Raw genomic sequence first — 22,934 nt, 5'->3', positions numbered from 1 at the left:
GTAGTTTTATGTGTAGCTCACTCAGGTTGGCTGGAGGGCACTGGCTTACCGGAGGCACCACCACACCTGAGGAGCCGCTGCTCGGTATTGTTAAGCATTCCGATCCCCACTCCTCCCTTTTGCAAGTCTTTTTGAGCCTTGTATTCTGTCAATATTCTTATTCTTCTTATTATTTTATTTTTATTTTGAGACAGGGTTTCTCTGTGTAGCCCTGGCTGTCTGGAACTTGCTCTTTTGTAGACTATTCTGGCTTTGAACTCAGAGATCCACCTGCCTCTGCCTCCTGAGTGCTAGGATCAAAGATGTGTGCTACCACACCAGGGTCAGTATTCTGTTTTAAGTCACCCTTTCTTGCCCATAACCTATAATAACTTTTAAAAATTATTATTATTTTTTTTTTAAATTTTATGTGCGCCAGTGTTTTGTCTGTATGTCTGTCTGTCTGTGAGGGTGTCAGATCCACTGAACTGCAGTTGCAGAGAGTTGTGAGCTGTCAGGTGGGTGCTGGAAATTGAACCCACGTCCTCTGGAAGAGCAGCCAGTGCTGAGCTATAATTACTTTTTCTGTTCTCTATAGGAGTATGTGTTTCCTCAGACTTGTAAATTTGCTTAATTCTCCACTTAAAACATTTTTGGTGTACGTGTTCTGTGTGCGTATGTTATATTCATGTGTGCATACCCTTGCATGGAGTGTTGTTCTTTGGAAAGATTACAGAACATAGCTTGGGCTGAAGCGCAGTAGTAGAGCCTTTGTCTTTATGTCAAGGCCCTGGGTTTGCTCTCCAGCACTGCCGTCCCCGGGACAATACAGAGTTAACTTGTGCTTATATTTAACATGGTCTAGCTATTCCAGCAAATAGCTGTATTTCAAAACAGAGAGGACGGAAATGCCTTATTTAGGTTACTTTTAGCTGATTTGATATATCTTGTAAAAACAATTTATTTAATTTTATTATGTGCATTAGTGTGAAGGTGACATATCCCTTGGAATTGGGGATTGGCATTACAAACAGTTGTGAGCTGTCATGTGGGTGCTGGGAATTGAACCCACATCCTTTGGGAGCGCAGACAGTGCTCTGGAGCCATCTCTCCAGCCCTGATTTGACATGTCTTTAGGTCTGGGAATGCTTAGTATGTGATATTTAGGCATATCTTTAGATATATGTAATATTTTAGAAATCTGTAATTTTAAATCATTTGGATTGGAGAGTAGTGGTGAATCTGTTTTTGCATTGTTGTGTTCAAAGAAGCCTGTGGGTCAGCTCTGTAACTACAGTTGTAAGGCCTTTGGAAAAATGATTACTGGACACATTGTGAGCTGACTTTAAAGATACATAATTTTCTGTCTCCTGAGAGAGGTTTTTTTAAGCCATAAATAATAACTCACAAGTGAGTTTTGTTTGTAGAAACTGGGGGCACATCCCTGTTTATCTTGAGCACCTGCTCGGGCTGTTCACTTTTTCTAAACATTTCTGTTGGCAAGATTTTTCTCTAATGGCTTGCCTCAGTTGCTGTGTTTTTAACTTTATTCTTGGCTTTCTTACTGTACACTCGTTGGGGGGAACGTTTTAACTTCTTTTTTTTTTTTACTTTTTTTGATAAAAGGTTGCCTGGATCTTTCTGTGTAACTGGGGATGACCTTGAACTTTTTTTTTAAACATGTTTGTATTTTGTGTGTGTGTATGCATGAATGTGCCATATTGTGTGTGGAGGACAGAAAGCAGCTTATGGGAGTTAGTTCTCTTTCTCCGCCATGTGGGTCCTGGATTGAACTCAGGTGGTTAAACTTGGGCACGTGACCTTTACTTGCTGACTGTCTTGCTGGCCCAACCTTAAACTTCTCATTCTTTTGTCTCTGTCTGCTGAGCGATGGGAGTACGGTTGGTGCTACCATGCCAGGGATGATGTATGGAAGGACTTCAGTGGTAGGAAAGCATTTTGCCATTGATTACATTCTCAGCTGTGGCTCAGCTTTGTTTTATCAAAACCCCCTTCCCAACTTTTGAGACTATGCATTGATTCAGTTGTGAGTTTAAAAGAAAAGTATTTTAAGACTTATTATAGCTGGGGGTGGTGGTGCTCATCTTTAATACCTGCCCCTCGGAGGCAGAGGGAGACTGATATAGTGGGTTGGAGCTAGCCTGGCCTAACGCGAGTTCCAGGACGCTCAGGGCTACACACAGAGAAACTCCATTGGGGGAAAATAATAAAGCAAATAGTTGGCATAATGTTTCAAATACCTGTAATTCTAGAGCTTTGGAGGTGGACACAGGGTCAGAAGTGCCCGTGAGACTCTGACTCTATGAATGAACGAACGGACGAATGAACGAATGGAAGAAATGAAAGTAACAAGGCTTCTATAGGGCTGGAGAGATGGCTTAGCAGTTAAAATCACTTGTCTTGCAGGTTCCGTTCCTAGCACCCTCATGGTAGTTTACAATCACTGTATCTTCAGCTCCAGGGAATCTGATGCCTCTTTTGACCTCCATGGGCTCCTAAATGCGTGGTGTATATATACCCAATCAGGCAAACAATAAAAATCTTAAAAAAAAGAACTAATAAATTTATGTTGTCCTAATTGTTCTTTGCATCTTTGTATAAAGCCATATATAAGCATATTCCTTCCTTTCCAGGAAGGGTTAGGGTCTATTTGGGCACATGAGAAATAAACAAGAAAGCTAGATAACTACAAAAGAATCACTTCAAGGAGCAGTGAGAGAAATTTAACAAGGAAATGCAAGATAACTTTCCAAATAATTGCTTCCGGATGAGGAAGGAGAGAGCGCTTGAGGCTGGTTTGTCAAGGTTAGGATTTAAATATATTTCTGGGATATATTTTCAGCTAGTGAAACTGCTCTGCTTGTGTGTGTTAGTGGGACAACTAGCAAGAGTCGATTCCCTTACTACGTGGGTTTCAGGGATGGAACTCATGTCAGGTTTGGTAGCAAGTGTCTTTACCTGCTGAGCCATCTTGCCAGGCTCATTTCCTTTATCTGAGCCTCTCCTTTCCCCTGTGGATGTTGCAAGAAATTTCAGGTCAAGAAACAAAAGTAGAAGAAATTTCTCTGTGTGTTTATCAACTCAGGTGTGCCTATGCATGCATTGCACACGGGTTCATCTAGTCACACAGACACAGCACATAAATAAGTGTTTAAAAGTAAAAAGAAGTTTAATCAGGTGCATGCATAGCGCGTTCCTCAGAGAAGGTACACCCTAAGGCAGGAATGGTTTAGCCTGCATGTATGAATGTGTACCTGTTGCATGCCTGGTGCCCTCAGAGGTCAGAAGAGGGTGTCAGATCCCCCGGAACTGGAGTTAAGATGGTTGTAAGCCATCATGTGGCACTGGGAATTTAACCTGGATCCTCTACAGTAACTGCAGAGCCATCTCTCCAGTCCCGGAATCATACCTTTTATCTTCAAACTCTGTGGGTTACATTAAGGAAGTCTCTTTTAATTTTAGTCATGGTCTGTTAGGGCTGGCACTGTTTCTAGAAATACTGTGAAGTGCTGGGCCAGTGGACATGTCAATGATACTAGCACCAGGAGCTAGAGGAGGGAGGGTTAGGAGCTTAGGGTTGGCTTTGTCTGTCATAAGCTCAAAGCTAGTCCAGAGCACTGGGTAGTGTTTCTCCAAAAGAGAAAACTATCTCAGATGCTCTGAATTTAATTACCGAATGGGCCAGAGTGTGAGAGGGCAAGATAAGGGAACCAAATGAGATAATTGCTGTGGTCTGGAACCTTGATTTGAATGCTACCACAGGGCCCTTTTTATACAAAAGCCATTTGTGCTGTCAGCAGCTGCCAGTAGAGAAACAGTTCTTGTTAAAGACCACCCTCCTATCCTATGGCTCTCTGTTTCATTATTGTACCCCTCTTATCTATAGCCAACATAATTACTTTGCTTTTCCTCCCCAAAATGGTCTTTGATCCAATTTTCATGTGCTACCTAGCCACACTGCTGGTGGTATGGTAGCTTGTTCTAAGACCTGGTCTTGCCTTTCCTGGCTGGCATCTACAATGGTCCAAGAAACCCTTCTTTTAGTTTAAAAAAGTATTTTTAATGTTTATTATTTATGTGTGTGTGTGCTACATGCATATTTGTGAATCACATGTGTGCCTGGTGCCCAGGAAGGCCAGAAGAGGATGTCAGATCTCCTGAGATATGTGGGTGCTAAGCAGTCAGTTGTCCGGAACGATTCAGAAAGGTTTACAGCTGGATACAGTGACCATGCTTTAACGCCAGTGCTTGGGAGACAGAGGTTGGTGGATCTGAGGTGAGCCAGAGCTACGCAGTGAGATCCTGTCTTTAAAAAAAGCTAAGGGTTTATTTGAGTTGTTGCTTGAAGTATTTGTCAAGAGGTCTCCTATTAGGAAGGAGATGGAGATGCCTTGGTTTAGTGTTGAAGGAGATTGGGATGCCATGCGTGCTCTTGGATAGGAAGAACAGAGAGGGTTGGTGAGAAAGAGGCCGAGATACTGTGTAAAGGCTAGCTGAGAGAGAAGCTGCCGCGAGTTTGGGGACTTAAGCCTCAATTCATGCCTCTGTGCAGCATGCTGTTTGACTCAGTGTGGAGTCTCAACAAGGGATGGAGGTTTTTATTTTTTGAAAATTCCTTGTCTATGTTTGGATGTTTTGCCTTTATGTTTGTCTGTGCACCACTTGTGTGCCTGGTACCCGAGGAGGCCATAGAAAGTGCTGGGATTATAGATAGTTGTAAGACGGTATTTGAATGCTGGGGCTGACACCTGGGCCCCCTGGAAGAGCAGCAGCCGGTGTTTTCAGTCTCTAAAGCCAGTGGTTCTCAAGCTTCCTAGTGCTGTGACCCTAATACAGTTCCTCATGTTGTGGGGACCCCCAACCATGAAGTGTTTTTGCTATGTTATAACTGTAATTTTGCTAGTTATGGATCGTAATGTTGATGTGCAGGATATCTGATATGTGACCCCTAAGGGGTCGTGATCCACAGGTTCAGAACTGCTGCTCTGTGTCATCTTTCTAACCCCACAAGAATTTATTTATTAAATAAATTAATTAATTAAAAAATCTTTTGAGACAGGGCTTCTCTGTGAAAGCCTGGCTATCCTGCCACTCACTCTGTAGACTGGGGTAGTCTCCAACTAAGATCCCCCGGTCTCTCTGCCTCCCAAGTCCTGGGATTAAAGGTGTGTGACACCACTGCCCCGGTGGGAATTGAATTTAAAAGACAACCTCTAGCTAGGCACAGTGGTGTACCTATCCAGTACTCATGAGGCAGAAACAGGCAGATCTCTGTGAGTTCTAAGTCATCCTGAGCTACAGAGCGAGTTCCAGGCTAGCCATGACTAATAGTGAGAACTTAAAAAAAAAAAAAAAAAAGATATTAGTAAGTTATCTATGGAAATGCTTACTAAATTAGTGTTAATTTTCTGGAGTTGCTTGTAATGCATACACGAAAAAAATCAAAGGGTAAAGCCTTATTATAACGTTTATATCTGTTCTCTATAGATAATAGAAAGTGTTAAAGAAAAAAATGAAGGTATGTAATTTTAGTGTATTTTCTTTTGGCCTTTTAAATACCGGTTCTCAGTATGTAGCCTAGGCTGGTCCTAGAGTCTCAGTCCTCACTGCTCAACCTTTCAGTGTGGGACTGTGGTCTCTGATTGGCGTAAGAATTTTTATGTCCAAGTTTTATATTATGTTGTGAACCTTTTAGAAACTATATAGTATTTTATGATATGGGTGTACATAAGTCAATCAATTTTATAATTATTTTGGCAGTATAGCATTGCTGTCTTTTTCTTAGTATGAAACTTTTTTGCCAGGTGTGACTCCTTTAGTGCCAGCACTCTGAGGCCAGTATGGTCTACATAGAGAGTTCCAGGCAGCATAGTATCTCCTTAGGAGGACCTGATCGGCCTGCAATCCACCGTGCAGGCTAGCTTGAATATGTGTGCGCGTGTGTCGTGACATACATGTGGAGGTCATGGGGAGACCTCTCTTTCCTTGTCCGTCCCGGGGCTTTACAACTAGCTGGGCAGTTTTAGAGTGGAATCCCTTTACCCATGGTGTTATTTCGTCACCCCTTATGTTTTTGTAAACTAATGATAAATGGGGTGGAGTAGGGGAGAGTGAACAAATAGATTCATATCCATCAAAATGTAGAAAACAATGTATCACCCGGCATGGTGGCACCCACCTTCAGTCCCAGCGCTTGAGGGGCAGAGCCAGAAGGATATCTGTTTGAGTCTGAGGCCAGCCTGGTGAGTTCCAGGATAGCCAGGGCTACCCCTCCCCCCCAAAAAAATGCACCTTCATGCTTTTATCAGCATTTGTAATAATTTTGAATAGTCATGTGGTTATTGAGTTCTCAGCCTCTATGTAGATAAAGTGCAGTGATTTCAATTTATATGCTCTTATATTAGGGTGGACCTAGAGGATATTTTCAAGCATAACATGATATCTTCTTTTGCTTTTTTGGGACAGTCTCACATTGAAGTCCAAGACAGACTGGGATTCACACTGTAGCTCAGGCTGTCTGGCTTTGGACTCCCCTTCTATAGCCCCCAGATAGGGGGATTCTGAGCAGATCCTCTGTCAGAAGGGACAGGAATTTGTATTCCTGGAGAAAAGGGAGTTGAAAATTTTTTTCCTTTCCTGTAAAATTTTTGAATTAGACATGGTTAACAATCCCTTTGAGGACTGGAGAGATGGCTCAGAGGTTAAGACCACTCACTGGCTGCTCTTCCAGAGGATCTGGGTTCAATTCCCAGTGTCCACATGGCAACTCACAACATTCTGTAACTCCAGTTTCAGAGGATCCAACGTGCTCAACAGAGACATACGTGCAAAACATCAATTCACATGAAATAAAAACAAACAAACAAAACCCATTCCCTTTGATTGTGTACAAGTGATGTTCATCTTATTGAAGAAGTAGATATGCGATAACATCTCCATTACTGCTTTGTACTTAGGTTGGTGAAAACATTAACTGTTCGGGGCATACAGCTTTTCAGGAAGATTTTGGTGGCTATGTTGTTCAGTATCTGGTTGGTGCTGAGTTTGTGCTGACTGCTGTGATAGTAAAATGACTCCTCCCAGTTTTCAGAACGCTGTTGGAACTGTGGACATCACGAGTGTAGCAGGGTTTGGTCTGTGCAAACAGTCATAAGTGCACTTTTATGTTTAGGGTTAAAATCAGCCTCCCTTTGTGTTTTCTTCATTAAGTGCACTCCGGAAGATAATGTCTTTCCCCACTGCAGTGTCCTGCCCCTGTGTGGCCCTTCTCTCTCTCCTTTGATGCACTACGTACCCCAGGGCTAGCATCCTACTGTCTGTCAGACTGCCTCAGGCTTCTCAGTGCTGGGATTACCACTGTGCTGCCATTCCTGGATGATTTAAAGAACAATAAAACAGCACGGATTGTATTGAAAAATTTAAACTTTATTTTTCAAAATGAAATGAATGAGATATTTATTTTTCACATTTAGCAAATAAAGAGAAATAAGAGTAATTTTTGCCAGACCGAATGCATGGGTGTGAAGCTAATTTGTATTTTCCCTGGAGAATAAACAGGAAGGTTGATGTAGAGACTTCTTAAAAGAAACTGTCTCTGCCTCACTGTGGGTGAGGGTCGAGGTTTTCTGTTTTAAAAATCCTTATGCTCTGGGTTGGTCCTTTTGCTGAGGATGAGGCACTTTTGTGGAAGTGTTGCCATGGTGACTGCCTTCCAAGTGCTGCCTCAAGGTCACTCATCACTCTTTGCACTGAGTACTCAGATTTTGTAGATCAAATAACGTTAATTATTATGTCGACTTACTGGAGCATTTCTAGAAAACGTAGCCAGTACTTTGAATGTTGAATTTTAACCTGCCAGATTAGGTTAGTGGCAAATCTGTAAAACCATAGATGGTAATAGCTTGTTTTAAAAATGCAACACCTTAACTTGATTGCATTTAGAACATCTGAGCACACCTCTGGGGTATTTGTTTATTCACCAGTGTGATAGCAGAGATGCTGTAGTATTTCTTTTCTATGGTAAACCGAGCTCTAAGTTGCGGTTTGGTTGCCCATGCTTTCTCCAAACTCAGTTTTGGAGACCTATTGTCCATCTGGCTTCTGTGTCATGGGCTCTTTGTCTCATGCTCCTGTTAATTTTTCTTGTCTTCAATTTCTAAATTGTAATCTTTTAGTTATGGTTGTCATGTATAATATGGTTTATGGAGCTGTTTCTTGGCGAAGGAAAACATGAAAAGAAACGTCCCCTTGCATTAGTCTTTCTTGTGGGTGTTGTTCTGGGCAAGGAGGAATCAGCCATGTGCTTCCATTAGTGCTGGAAGGTGACTTTGAGATCAGAGCTGAGACTGCTGAGGCTGCTTCCTGTACAAAGGAAACAAAGAGTAAATGCCCTTCACATACCTGGCTCAATCTGTGTGTGTGTGGTTTTTTTTTTTTTTGGTTGTTGTTAGCTAACTACACGCTTACTGGTAGCTGTGCTTTCAGAAGGATTTGTTTTCACAGGGCCGTGTCATCTCTGTGTTTGCAGAGCTCACTCCCATGCAGTAGTACCTGGTCAAGATATTTTACATTGAACTCTTAGTGAAAGAGATCTGTAGATAGTGTTATAAATATTCCATGGAGCATGCTAATGAATGTCTCCTTTCTCCCATGTTTATGAAGCAATGCATTCTCATATGATTATTTTGCTAAGTTGGAAAAGTGGAGTTGATTTAAATCTATCCAAGCTGTTAGGGCTGTGGGATGACTAAGTGGGTCAAGGCATTTGCTGCCAAGCATGACTGATTGGGCTTGGTCCCCACATGACACAAGAAAGAACTGCCTCTCATGTGGTTGTCCTGGTCTCCGTGTACGTGTCTCCCAAATATATGAATGAATGAATGAATGAATGAATGAATGAATGAATGAATGGAATTAAAACAAACCAAAACAAAACCAAGTAAAGTGTGGTATGGGGCCATATGATCTAGAAGAGAGAATGCTGGACAGGCCAGGGTCTTGTACTGACCTGTCTTGTGTCTCTTGCTGTGGGAACCTGCTTAAGTTACTGCACTTCATTTTCCTATAAAGCATGGTGGTCCCATGCCCACTGAGACTTTGCAGGGTCATTAGTTTGTGTAGTAAAATTTGAATTATCTTCAGTTGTGAAGAACTGCCTTATATACAATGTAGAGTGCTAAATCTTCCAAACTGATTAGTCTCATTTTGTCTGACAACTTATTTTATGTGTTCTTGGTAGTTAGGGTGATTTTGTTTTTTTAGGTGCATTTAGGGAGAGCAAGTGAAGGCTGAGTGTGGCTGGCCATGTAGCAAATAGCAGATTGTTTTCCTTTGGACTTTTGAGACTTACTGTGTAGCCCAGGCTGGCCTTGAATCAAGAGGCAGTCAGTATTGGGATTTATAGATATGTACCACTTCACTACACTTGGCTAATTAAATTAGCAGTTTGGAAAATATTTTGTGACCAACTTCAAAAGATTAGAATTAGCTACAGAAATACAGAATCTGCATGTCTAATATTTAACCATGCATAGGCATATATGTGTGTGTGTGTGTGTGTGTGTGTGTCTGTCTGTCTGTCTGTCTGTCTGGCTCTCTATGCTTATCTGTGAGGCCATGAGGCAGGTTTAGTAAAATGCCTTTCCCTGTTGAGCAGTCTTCCCCAGAAGCTATTGAGTAAGAAGCTAAAGCCAGGCTAAAGCCAGGCATAGTTGTGCACACCTTGAATCCTACTATTCAGAAAGTGGGAGGCAGGAGGATCAGAAGTTCAAGGTAGTCCTTGTCTAATAGTAAGCTTTGCTTGAGGCAATCTAGTATAGATGAGAGACTATAAAACAATAATGAAAGGGGGAAAAAAGCTATTTTACAATTATTCCTTCCTCAGTGTGTGTGTGTATGTGTATCAACCATTCAATTATAAGATATTTCCAGGGTGGCCTTGAACTCCTTATGTAGCCCAGGCCAGCCCCAAACTCAGACAAACTCTGCTTTAACCTCACAGAGCATTGTTATTACAGGCATGTTCCCATGCCTTGGCTTTCTTACCTAGATTCATGCATTGCAGTTTTAAAACCGCAGTGGATCGTTGTATGCTTATTCTTCACATCTTTCCCAAAGATTTCCCCAAAGATTTGTGTTTGTGTTTTGCATATGCACTGTATGCATTCAGCACCCTCAGAAGCCAGAAGAGGGTTTTGGATCCCTGGACACTGTAGTTACAGATGGATTGAGGCCATCGTGTGGTGCTAGGAATCTGAGTCCTCTGGAAGAGGAGCAGTGCTGTAAACTACTGAGCCATCCCTCCAGCTCCTAAGCCAGTCTGTCTGTCTGTCTTTCTCTTTTGCCTTCTTTCTTAGGAGAAAAAGTAAAACATTTCCACTCATCCTTTTTGTGTATGGGAGTTCATATGAGCTACAGGTACAAGTGAAGGTCAGAGGACAACTTTTTGGAGTTTGGTGGGCCCCAGATGTAACTCAGTTGCCAGGGTTGGTAGCAGGTGCCTTTGCTCACTGAGCCACCTCACATACTCCTCATTCTTTTTCTAATTAAACTTTGGTGGAGTACAGCGTGGGGAAGGGAACCCATGGCTCTGGACATTCACCGTATTGTTCCTCCTCCCATTTACTTAACATAGTGCCGTGTGTTTATTGTGCTAGCTCTGTAGCTGAGCCAGCGCAAAAGGTTCAGAGACTGCCTTCAAGAAGGAAGGTCTGAGACAGCAGATGATATGTGCAAGAGGCAGCCTGGACGCTTGCGTTATTCACAGCACTCCGAAGCTGAGGGAGGAGGCGCACGAGGCAGCTGGTACATTCTGAGTCCCAAGCCAGCTGGGAGGCAGCACGCACTTCCCTGCCGCTGCTCCTGCTCAAGGCCACCTGTGAGGAAAGAGTTACTGTAGTGTCTGGCTTTTTTTTTGCATTTAGTTTTATGGCATGGGTATTTTGCCTGTACGTACGTCTGTGCAGTAGGACTGGGTCGGGTATGAGTCCCTTGGAACTGCAGTTAAAGACAGTTGCAACCTGTGGGTGCTGGAAATCGAGCCTGGGTCCTCTGCAAGCGCAGCTCCAGCCCTCAGCTTGGTAGCTTTCATTGACTCTTTTTATTTGTTTAAGACGTTATGACAGGAGTTAAGAGAATTAACTTTTTAAAAATGCAAGTAGACTTTGGCTCTAATTGGCTGCATAGCCAGACTGATTTAAATCTGCTTAGGATACCCTTGTTGAGCTATGCCATGGGAAGACAGATGGGATTTTAGCATATCTGAGAATGGCATTCGTCAGAAGGCTTCATCAGCTGCTGGAGCTGACATGAGATTCTTTCCTAATAAGTTAGTGTGTTACTACTGCAGTTTTATGGTTTTGTAAACATTGTGTTATTGCCATATGATGGAGAGTTTAAGCTTTAAATACACTTTCTTTTTCTTTTTCTTCCCAGTTTTCCGTCCTTACGTCAGCATACTAAAGCCCCATTGGTTTGCATTTTTCTTAGCATTTGGCATTGTTGTTTAGTATGTTTAGCCGATCTTTTCAGTGCATGTTAGTATTGGACTCGCTTTGTAGACCAGGCTAGCCTCACATTCATGGAGGTCCGCCTGCCTCTGCCTCCCTGACAGTGCTGGGATCACAGGTGTGACTCATCATGCCCGACTAAGTAGAAAATCTTAAGAGAAGTGTAATGACACAGCTTATAATCTTAGCACTTTCCTGCAATTTCAGCACATGGGATCTAGGAAAAAAAAATTTCTAAAAAAGTTGTTAGGCTTACTCCAGCTTCTCTCTTTTTATCAATCAATCAGTCAGTCAATCAACCAACCAATTAATCAATCAGTTAACTTTCGTTTTCAAGACAGGGCTTCTCTTTGTAGACCTGGCTATCCTAGAACTCACTATGTAGATCAGGCTGGCCTCAAACTCGGAGATCTACTTGCCTCTGCCTCTTGAGTGCTGGGATTAAAGGACCACCACTGCCCACCTATTTCATTAATTATTAATTAATTATTGTATTTTAGTTATGTGTATTGATATTTTACCTATATGTGTGTCTGTGTACCAAGTGTGTGTGTGGTGGCTGGGGAGGTTAGGGTGTTAGGTATCCTGGAGCTGGAGACACAGACAGTGTGACCTGTTGTGGGTGGTGATTCTCTGGAAGAGCAGCTAGTGCTCTCAGCATGGAGCCATCTCCAGCCCCTTAAGAGTCACTTGAATCTATGTTTACATGTATGTGTCTTGAGTGTCTGCCATGGGTGTGCAGACAGCAGAAAAGAAGTCAGGGGATGCTTCTGCTTGGCATTATAACTAAAATAAATGCTTCTCCAATGGATTCGGGGAGAAGATGACACATTGAAACTGCAGCGGTTACCCCCTGTATTTTGGTTGGTTGGCTAGGTAATAAGCACACTATGGGCAAACTGTTCACCTTGCTCTAGAGAAGTGAGAATATTGGAGGAGGCCAGCATAGTCCCAATGTGACTTAAAGACCTCCTTCCTGTTGGGGGCCCTTAGAGTGTCACCACACCCCAGGATATAGGACACTCAGGGGCTGACTGTGCTTTGTCACAGGCTGTGGTAGGCCCACTGCAGGGCTGGGCCTGTTGCTCAGTCTCCCACTCAGTCTCGAGTGTCATGGAGAAAGGAGCAACCACAAATCCCGAGAGCAGCGTGTTGTGCTCCCAGTTCTTGGGAGTGCTTTCTTACCACAGCCACGAATAGCTCTCTGAGCCCAGGGCCACCTCCCTGTTTGGAGACGTTTGACTTCCTTTTCCTAACATGAGATAGAGAGTCTTTTTGTTGATTGTGTTACTAAGTTGTCAGAGAAAGCATGGGGGCAGCCCAAAGAAAGTTTTGTTCTCAATATATGTAGAAAAGAGAAATGATGTGCTTTTGCGTATTGGCAGGATGTTTTGTTCTGTCTTAGGTGGTTCAGGGTATGTAGCCCAGGCTGGCTTTCAACTTGCTGCAGCTCCTTGCCTGTTTTCAGAGGGCTGGGCTTACTGGGCAACAGTGTGAATTTCTGCTTTTAGCATTTTTTATTTTTATTTTAAAATTTTTTGTTTTGGTGTTTTATCTGCATGTATGTCTGTTTACCACCTGTGTGCCTGGTGTCTTCAAAGGCCAGAGGAGGCTGGAACTGGAGTTACCAGACAATCGTTAGCCACCATGTTGGTGCTTTGAGCCCAGTCCTCTGGAAGAGCAGTAAATGCTCTTGACCCTGAGCCTTCTATCTCCCCGGACCCCCCCTCCATTTTTTTTTTTTTTTAATTTAATAACAGAACTTGGGTGTGATGTTATGCACTTGGGAGTCTAAGGCAGGAGTATCATGAGGTCAAGGCCAGTCATGGCTAAGCAATGAGTTCAAGGACAGCCTGGGCTTCATAGTGAGACCTTGTTCTATATAAAACAAGAGACACAAGACAATAGAAACACTGGGAATGCAGCTCAGAGGTAGAGCAGTTGTCAAGGCCCTGGGCCTCACTGCCAGCATGAAAAATAAAACAAAGACATTCAAGCTGGAGTTAGTGTTGCACAGCAGATTCTAGATCCTAGGAACCTGAGGCAGGGGCATTTCCATTTTGAGGCTAGCCTGGAAGACAAAATGAGACTAAATCTCGAATCTAAAACTATAGGGAGGATTTGTAAGAAGTTGGGGAAGGGGCAAATATGATCAAAATATATTGTATAATTTTGTTTAATTAAAAATAAAAAAGCACATTGAACAAATAACCAAGAAAGCCACATGAGTGCTTTGCTGATTACAGGTATCTGGAACATCATAGTTTGATTGTTATTTGAAAAGTAAAATGAGACACACAATCCTTTTATAGATGGCCATTATAGAAAATTACAGGAAGATGCAGGTTTCCTGACTCTGCCTGGCATGTTATACAGTTCACTGAGCTGTGTAGGACACAGTTTCTACAGGCGGGGTATACAGTACTTAACATTTCCTAGCTGGGCTACTGATACATTCTACTTGCTGTTAATGTATACTTTGAGGATTTTTAAGACATAGTAACATTTGCATAATGCTGAGAAGTAAAAATGTAATTGCATTTCAGAATAGATTTTTATGAATTATTTTCTCATATAAGTTTTGGATTTTTATTTTTTTTCCTGGTTTTGGGTGAAGGAACTGTGAGTCTAGTTGTGCCTCTATGAGGGCTTATATCTTCCTTTTGGCATTTGGACTCTAGGTTCAGGTCCTCTTGTATTGCTAGTTCAGTGTACTTTGGTATTTGGCATTATTTGTATTGTTTCAAGCAGTTAAAATGTTTTTTTTTTTTTTTTTCCATGTTAAGGAAGGGCCTTTTGGATATGATTTTTGACATGAACCCTGTGAATATTGATTTACATTTCTGTGTTTGAATATTAAGGAATAGAATATTTTTTATCATAATGTTCCAGAGTCCCAGGATCTTGCCAGTCCTTTCTTGCCAAGATAACTGTGTGGAAATGGAGTCTATTTGATTATTAGTAAATACCTTTGCTCACTTTCTTCTCTCAGCCTCATGGCAGTCTTTGCCTGCAGCTGCAGTGGTAGGCATCGTTCAGGAAGTGACCTTGGCTTGTATTAATCAAATTCAGAACACACAAAAAAGAATCTTGCTAACATGCTGACTTGATGTAAAATTTGGTTGCATCCATTTTCCTTTGAAATGAGGCCATCTTGTAAAAAGAGAAGACTCTTCAAATTAAATTCGCGCGTGCGTGCGCGCGCGCGCGCACACACACACACACACACACACACACACACACACACACACTGCCAGCAGGCTTCTGTAAGCCATGTTAAAGAGAACAAACTAGATGTATTTTAAAATTAGACTTGTATTCATAAATTTATATCATGGGGGTTTAGAAGTTACTAGTAGAAAATTACTTGTATCATTTTTTTTCTCAACCTGAAATTATAGTGTCGTCATTGACTTTACTCCTGGCCTGAAATGTGCAGGATGTTGCTCTGTAGACCCTCTGTGTAATGAAGACAATATGCGGTGCTCTGGGCCGTTGCCGGTGTGCAGTAAGTGAGGCGCTCTAGCGCATTGGTTACTCATTGCAGTTCAGAAATAGCCGGTATTTGATACGCTGGTCTGGATAAAACCCATTATCCTGTATGGCATCGCTTTAGTAGCCACTGGTGGTGTCTGTATGGGTCTCAAATCTAAACTTGTAAAACTGCTAGAATTCAACCAATTGTATATCAGTGAGGAAAGCATTGCTGTCTGTAAATTGGCTTATCTATAGATTTATCATTTAGTAGATCACTCTGGTAGGAGAGTGTGTGCTTCAAGGATTGGTTGCTCACACCTGTAATCTCAGCCCTTTGAGGCTGGGACAGGAGGATTACTGCTAGTTTTTGGCCATTTGAAGCTGTAGAGAGACTGTCTTAAACTCCTCCCACAACCATCCCTTCAAAAAAACAAAAAACAAAAAAACAACCCAAAAAAACAACAACAATAAAAAACCCAAAAACCAAAATTGAAACAATAAACCCCAAATAGCCGTGGTAGCTTCAAGCTCTCAGTCTTCAATGCCCTGCTGCCTCATTGCTCTGGGGAGAAAAGAAGGGTGGGAGGCAGAGAGAGAATGGCTGTGCCTGCTCTGCTTTCCATCTTGATCCTGCTCACTCTTAATACAGAATGCTGAGAACAGTAGTGAATGGATTAGTGTATTGATTTTTTTGCATTTGTAGGAAATTTATATAAAAGCAATCAGGAGGACAGCTCTGTCTATTGCCGGAAGGCTTTACTTTTGAGTTTGTTACACAGAGGGCTGCACTGGGTCCTGGAGGGTTGGAGCCAAGAATACAGGGAAACAAATGCCCCTTAGAAGCTGGAGCTGTATTCTGTAGACTCCTCTTGTGAAGAGTATGGCACTCTGCAGTTTGTATCAGTGCCTGGAGGGAGTGGGCCCTAAACACTTTAATTGATGGCCTTTGTTATCAAGGTTCTTTTTAAAGCATTTACTGGGAACTAACCGGGGATCGGCTCCTATCATCTGTAGGCTGTTAGTAGAAACAAGCCTCATGGAGAAAAATCTTAACCTACCCTGATTCTTTGTCTTCATCTCATTAGCGATTGGTTTGTTGGATGCTATAAGATAAAGAAACCCTGTACGTGAAGGAGAAAGAGGACAATTAGCAAATAATTTTCCTTCTCAAACACCAGTTTAAAATAAAATTGTCAGCTAAACTTAGGGTGTCCGCTGCCTTTTTTACCTTTCCCCCTTAGGAGACCGCAGAGGAAGGACAGCAGCAGTCCTGGGAGCCCCGAGTTAATGCTCTTGCAGCCTGAGGGTCAGCGCTGTCTCTGTTTGCTGATTGGCTGCTAAAAGGTGAAATTGAAACCACTGTAAACTTTTGACCCTGTAGCAGTTCCTGTGGAAAGCCTTCTACTGGTGGAGAATGCTCCCCTCCCACCCCCACTCCCACCCTTTTTTGCCTGTATTTATTTTGTGTGATCCTCCAGGGCTCTTACACAGCTTTTCAGAGAAGGAGAGAGTGGATGAGACAGAGGGAAGGGAAGACAGGGGAGAGGGAGGAAGAAGGAGCTGCAGAGCAAGCAGCTGCCAGCCAGCAGCTTGCTGACAAGCCTGTTTCCCTTCCGTAAGCAGGCCCTGACTGACTTTACCTCAGCCAGGAGAGGCCAGTTCAGAGGCCGCTGTGCCTCTAGGATATTGTGGTCTCTTTAGTCTCTCTGCGATTAGAAGTAGAATAGTGTGTCCCCACAACTTTTTACTTTTTTTGAGACAGTGTCTCACCGTGTAACTGGCTGTCGCCGTGTTGGAATTAAAAAACAAGGCATGTGGCACCACACCCAACATTTTTTAAAATAGTTTTTTTTTTTTTTTTTTTTATGTTTGGGTCAGCATGCACAGTACTGGGTTCCATTCACTGTAGCATTTTCATGCCTGTACTCTTCTGTAACTCACCATCCTCCCCTACTGCCCTCCTCCATGTGTCCCCCCACCTCCCAGACTCCATGTATTCTGTGTTTGAGCAGAATGGATGGTATGGATGTGCTGAGCTAAAAAAACCTTCAGCAGCCTCTATGCATTTCATGTATGTGTCCTGTCTTCCATGTAATTTTTAGATGGTCACTATTATATAAAGTGTTATTGGAGTTGGGGAGATGGCTCAGTGGGTAAAGGTGCTTGCTGCCAGGACTGAGCTGAGCTGGGGCCCAGGATGCGTGGTAGAGGAGAGAGCAGATTTCTGAGAATTGTCCTTTGTCTCCTACATTTCTGTCATGGGGCACAGGGACAAACACACACAGACAGTTGTCTTGATTTCCACATTCTCTCATGGAGTACAAGGACAGACACACACACACACACACACACACACACACACACACACACACGCAGGAATTAAAAAAAAATTTTCTTTAAAGTGTTTTAATTCCCTTTATCTTTTTGGTGGGTGGTGGTCCTGGGATTGAAACTAGGTTTTTGTGTATAAAAGGAACTTCTATTTGCCTGTTGTTGTCTGAGAAGCTTACTGTCTTCTGCTGCTAACCTAGGCCTAGTTCTGGAAACTTCTAGCCTCCATATAATCTAACCTAGGCCTAGAAGTTTCTGCCTCTGAGACTTCCTGATTAATAAGCTCACCCTTTCTTGTTTTTTTTGAACTCTGGGCTGGCTGACTCAACTCAGCTGTTCTGGTTCAAACAGGACTCCCAGCTGACTTATTCAATCTGGCTTCTCTCTCAGGCCCTGAATTGCTCTGTTTGGCCTCAAAGTAACTCCAGCCATCCGCTCTAATAATCTCCTGCCTCCTTCCCATTCTCTAGTTCATTCGGTCTTCACCTGAGTTCTCTCTCTCTCTGAAACCTGTGTGTTAGTGTCCTCCTAAAAACTGTCTCCTTACTCTGCATTGCCCTTTAAGTAACTTCTCTTTCCTCTTTCTGCTCTTGTGAGTTGGGTGTATCCTACTTTGTCAAATCTTCGCTGATTTGTCACCTTTTCTACCAGTTAATTAGATATCACTTTCAAACATGGGTACTTTCTTTTACAAACTAACTTTACCTCCATTGTTTGAGATTAAAGGTGTGTACTACCAGGCCTGGACCTAAGGGTTTCTTTACCTAAAACTTGCTCTATACCAGGCTAGCTTTAACTCAGGTCTGCTTGCCTCTGTTTCCTGTATTCCAGCCGGATCACACAGACCTAGAAGATCTTTAGATGTGATCTCTTGCCAGAACAGCTATGTTCTGAATTAAAATTCCACTACTTTGTGGGTGATGGCAAGCCCTCACATTGAACTATGTCCCGACCCTGTTTTGTTTTAGGGAGAGGATTCGGTTGTATAGCCCAGGCCGGCCTGGAACTAGCCATCTTCTGCCGTAGCCTTTCCTGTTCTGGGATTGCAGATGCGTGTGCCTGTGCTTGTCTCTTGCAGTGTGAGGCATTAACACACGTTTGGATTATAAATCTAGGTAATATTTGCAGAGATTGCCTGATTTCATTAGCTATTTTTGGCAGAGATAAACAGTTTTGAATTTGTCTTAATTTCTCATAGTGCTTCAGGGTTACTTGTTTTGTGGTGCTAATACCTCCCACTTTTGTTCATCTTTGCCTGCAGCACAGGCATTTGGTGCTCATCAACTGCTTATTTCATGGGTATTCTTCACCCCTTTGGCTTTTCAACACAAGGTTTCTCTGTGTAGCCCTGACTGTACTGACAAGACTGGCCTAGAACTCAGAGATCTGCCTGCCTCTGTCCTGCCTCCCAAGCGCTGTGATGAAAGGTGTGCACCACCTCACCTGGTCCAAGGTCACTTCAGGAAGCTGGCTTTTCAAAGGCTGTTTTGGGAAGCCGAGGCTGTTGCTTTCTTTGTGTCATTCAGGTTTTCAGGGCCACTTTGTCTAGAGCTGAACTTACATTTGTATCACTTTAATGACTGTGTAGTAAAGATTTGAAGTTAGGTGCATCCTTCTGCATGTCCATCAGAGTGAGCGGTGGCATGCAGTGTAAGCCCTGCTGTTCTGTGAAGACCACATAGTGAATGCTGTGCCTAACTTTTTTCTAAAATTTTCAAGTATTGACATGGCAAAAAGGCATCTACTTGGATTCCCAGAGGAGGTTGTGTGCAGGTAGTGGGCTAGAAGATGGGGACAATTTATATGGGACTAATACAAATGCTTAATTTGAAGAAAAGACAATAACTCCCCCCCCCCCCCCTTGTCCTTAGGATCAAAAGATTTGCCGAACACCGGACTCAGAGAACTCAGAGATCGGTAAAAATAAGCTCCTCCGAACCTTACTGACTGGGCCATCAGGTAATTGATGTACTTTCCTTGACTTGATCGCTGTAATTTTCTTTTTTACTTGAATTGCCTGAAGGCTCTGCTTTCTGCTTTGTGGCTTCAACTTGCTTTGTGCTTAATGCAATTCTTACAATGATGGCTGAGTGGACCTACCTGGGCTGAGCACGTGGGTGTGTGTGTCTGTAGTATGCAGTCAGACACCCTGAAAGGGGAGGGCAGGAGGGAAACGGCCTCTGTGAGTATTTTAAAGGTTTTTGGTTAAAACTGGAATCTGCCTGGCTTGGCGGTGCATGCTTTAGTCCCTGAAGAGGCAGGCCAGCCAGGGCTACAAGGTGAACCTTGTCTAAAAAACAAATTGGAATCAGCCCCAACCCATGTTTGCTATTTTCCTCAGACTGCTTGTGCAGACAAATGGCATTTTATCTAGCTTGCTCCTAAACTTTAATATTACATCAAAATAGCAACATGAGAATAGAAGAACGTGCCTGATTGTCCAGAAAGCAACTGTACTTTACTCAGCTGAGTGTACTTATTATCCTGCCAGTTCTAGTTTAGCTAGTCCTGAGATCTGGGTCTTTGAATCCTATCCTGGGCACATTAACTGAACAGGCCTTATCTGCTTTACTATTTTACTGTTTTGGCTTTTGTTTCACTTCCTGTTTCTAATTTTAGCCTTCCCTAGGTCACCAGCATAGTAATTTCACACTTGCCTTTACTCACGGTCTCCTTGGTGCTTCTGTTATCTGCTGTTTCTACTAGACTATTTGTAATTTTGTTACAAATTTTTTTTTTATGTTCCTTTTCCTGTTTATAGAGAAAAGGGACAGTGGTTGGGGTACTACTACCCAGTGTTACTGCCACCTGCTGATAGTGCTCACGGCTTCATGTGTTTAAGCCATTACCTAAACACCGAAATTAGTTAGGGGCCTATCTATTGTTTTTGCTAATGAATCGGTCCTGAGCTTGTCCTGCCCTTGTAGGTTCCCTCCTGGCTTTCATTCTCCCTGGTCTTCTGGCCTGTTGGGTGCTGATGCCACCTACAGGTCTTTGCCCTGTTATTTGCTGCCCACTTGCCAGCTCTGGGAGAGTTCACAGATGCACCAGATGTGTGTTGTGCTGAGTAAAGCCCCAGGCCCTGGTGGCTCAGCCAACCAAGCTGCCAGTCAACAAGAACCCTCATAATACAGTGGATACAGGAATACAGTGTAGGTACAATAGATATTTGTCTTTTTAAATATAACACTTGACTAAAATTCTAGTTCTAAAAGTTTGCCTGAGATAGTTATGGTACCTGCTGCCAAACCTGACAGCTTTAGTTTGTTCTCTGAGACCCACATGGTGAGAGATGTCCCCAAGTTGTCCCTTTTTTGACTTCCACACACGTTATGTTCCCTTTCTCCATGAAAAGTAAATATTGGTAAAGTTCCCGTTAGAGTGAATCAGTGTGAGCAGCGATATCACTGTCTAGTGACCACGAGCTTGTGGGGGCTGTATTTATCCCTGTCCTTCATTTTAATTTGAAAAATTGCTTTGATTATATACTGCTTTACTAAAACACAAGCCCCAGTGACGGGAGCTTATAAAAGATGCTGCCTTAAAGCCAAACAGTTTAACTGTTTTAAAGCTTATTTTGTATATGGATCATTTAATCTTGCCAGTTGCCTGCCTCCATACAATAACTTTGTGAGCATGAAGCCAGAAAGCACAGATGGCCAATTTTGTAGTATCTGAGCTAGTGGGTAGGGTTGTGGTCTTTTTGTAAGTTCTCAAAATGATCAGTTTGTACATGTTACAGATCTCAGGTTCTTACAACTGTAAGTTTTTGTGGCTGACAGATCTGGTTCTTCATGTAGATATTCTTGCCTGCTAATTACTTCTCCACATTGATAAAAATGCATGATTGCTAGTGAGATTAACAGATAACAGCCTCTTACTCTGTTGTCCAGGCTAGAGAAGATGATAGGCCCTTACTATGTATCTCAGGCTGCCCTTGAACTCAGTGGTCCTCTTCCTTCAGCCTGTTATTACAGGTGAATACCACAGTGTGGAATGCTAACATTACCTTTTAGAGGAGATGTTTTTGGGGTAAGTCGGGATGCATAATCCTTTTTTTGTGGTTTAGCCCATGCTGTAACACTAGCATTTGAGAGGGCTCAGGTGGATAATTGTAAATTCAAGGCCAGCCAGGTCTCTATGATGAGTTCCAGGCCAGCCAGGGACACAGACCTAATATGCAAAAAAAAAAAAACAAACCAAAAAACTCCTTCATCCTAAACGTAAATGAAGAGTTCAGCCTTCAGCTTGTCACTGACCTGCTATATTCCATACTTTCTATTTTCTGTCCCTCTCCCACCAGGTGGTAGGATGAAGTTTGTTTGTTTGTTTCCTCTGAGACAGGGTTTTTCTGGGTAGTCCTGGCTGTCCTGGAACTCACTCAGTAGACCAGGCTAGTCTGGAACCTCCCGGGATCTGCTTGCTTCTGCCTCTTGAATGCTGGGATTTAAAGGTGTGTGCCACTATTGCCCAGAAGGTAGGATGGAGTTTTAGTAGATATGGTCATTACTGGGTATGTCAGTCTTCTCCCCCAAGTTAACAGCAACCACAGCAAAATTATACAATATATTCTAGTCATATATATTCCCCTTCCTGATCCACTTTTAGTTTTCTTCCTCTTAAAAAGAAAACCAGAACAAAGAAAAAAAAATCTAGCCAGTTGTAAGGGCAGTTCTTTAACAGCATTAAGTGGCTGGCTTCTACGGAGGAAGAGGCTACGAGGAGGGGTGAAGTAGCTTCAGCATCCAGCTCTTGTTTTCCTGTGCTGTTTGATGGGTTGGAGTGAACCGCATTTTCTTTCTGTTAGAACTGAGCTCTTCCTTCTAGCCCACTGTCTTTGAGGATTAAATGGGAGTAATAAATGGTAGGTATGTATCTGCACCTTAACTCAAACATTCCATGGACTGTTCACATCACATTAAATTTTGTTAAAGGTTTGTTTGTTTGTTTATTACGAATACAGAGTTTTACCTGCATGTACACACCTGCACGACAGAATAGGATACCAGATCTCATTAGAGATGGTTGTGAGCTACCATGTGGTTGCTGGGAATTGAACTTAGGACCTTTGGAAGAGCAGTAAGTGCTCTTAACCTCTGAGCCATCTCTCCAGCACCCAAGTTTTAAAATTTAAAACACTAAAATAAGCAATATTTTGTATGTTGTGTGTCATGATGTGTATTTGAGGTGTCTTTTTGAACCCAGTACTTGAACTTAAGATTTTTATTTGTTTCCGTTGTGTCTGTCCGTGAATGCTGTCCATTAACTTGCTCTTAAAACTTTCAAATCACTGGACATGTATGTGTTCTTGAATATTTGTTCATCTCTAAACATTTAGTTATTTAATGTGTTATGGGGGATTTGCCTGCATGTGTGTCTGTGCCCCATGTGCATGCATTCCTGCAGAGGTCAGAAGAAGGCTGTTGCTCTCCTATAACTGGAATTACAATTGGCTGAGTTGCCATATGTGTGCTGACAATTGAACCCTGGTCCTCTGCAAGAGCATCCAATGTTCTTAACTGCCGAGCCAGGTCTCCAGCCTGTTGGTTAGCTTTAAAATAGTAGTTGTAATAATAATAATAATAATAATAATAATAATAATAATAATAATAATAATAA

At 42.5% G+C, this 22,934-nt stretch overlaps 1 protein-coding gene across 5 annotated transcripts in view; it reads left to right on the top strand.

Annotated features, from left to right (window-relative positions):
- Positions 1-22,934, top strand: part of Ncoa3 (nuclear receptor coactivator 3) — an 87,941-nt gene that overhangs the window by 26,922 nt on the left and 38,085 nt on the right. For 4 of the 5 annotated variants that reach the window (XM_055596245.1, XM_055596248.1, XM_055596247.1 and 1 more), the window contains exon 2: positions 19,187-19,274. The exons of the other annotated variant lie outside the window; for it this stretch is intronic. The gene's annotated coding sequence lies outside the window, so the exon portion shown is untranslated. The remainder of the gene's footprint in view (positions 1-19,186; positions 19,275-22,934) is intronic. 5 annotated transcript variants of the gene reach the window in all.

Source organism: Psammomys obesus, unplaced genomic scaffold (assembly GCF_907164565.1).
Source record: "Psammomys obesus unplaced genomic scaffold, mPsaObe1.curated_primary_1811, whole genome shotgun sequence".
NCBI lineage: Eukaryota > Metazoa > Chordata > Mammalia > Rodentia > Muridae > Psammomys > Psammomys obesus.
The sequence above is the reverse complement of the archived record's forward strand: the minus strand, read 5'-3'. Positions and strand labels throughout refer to the sequence as shown.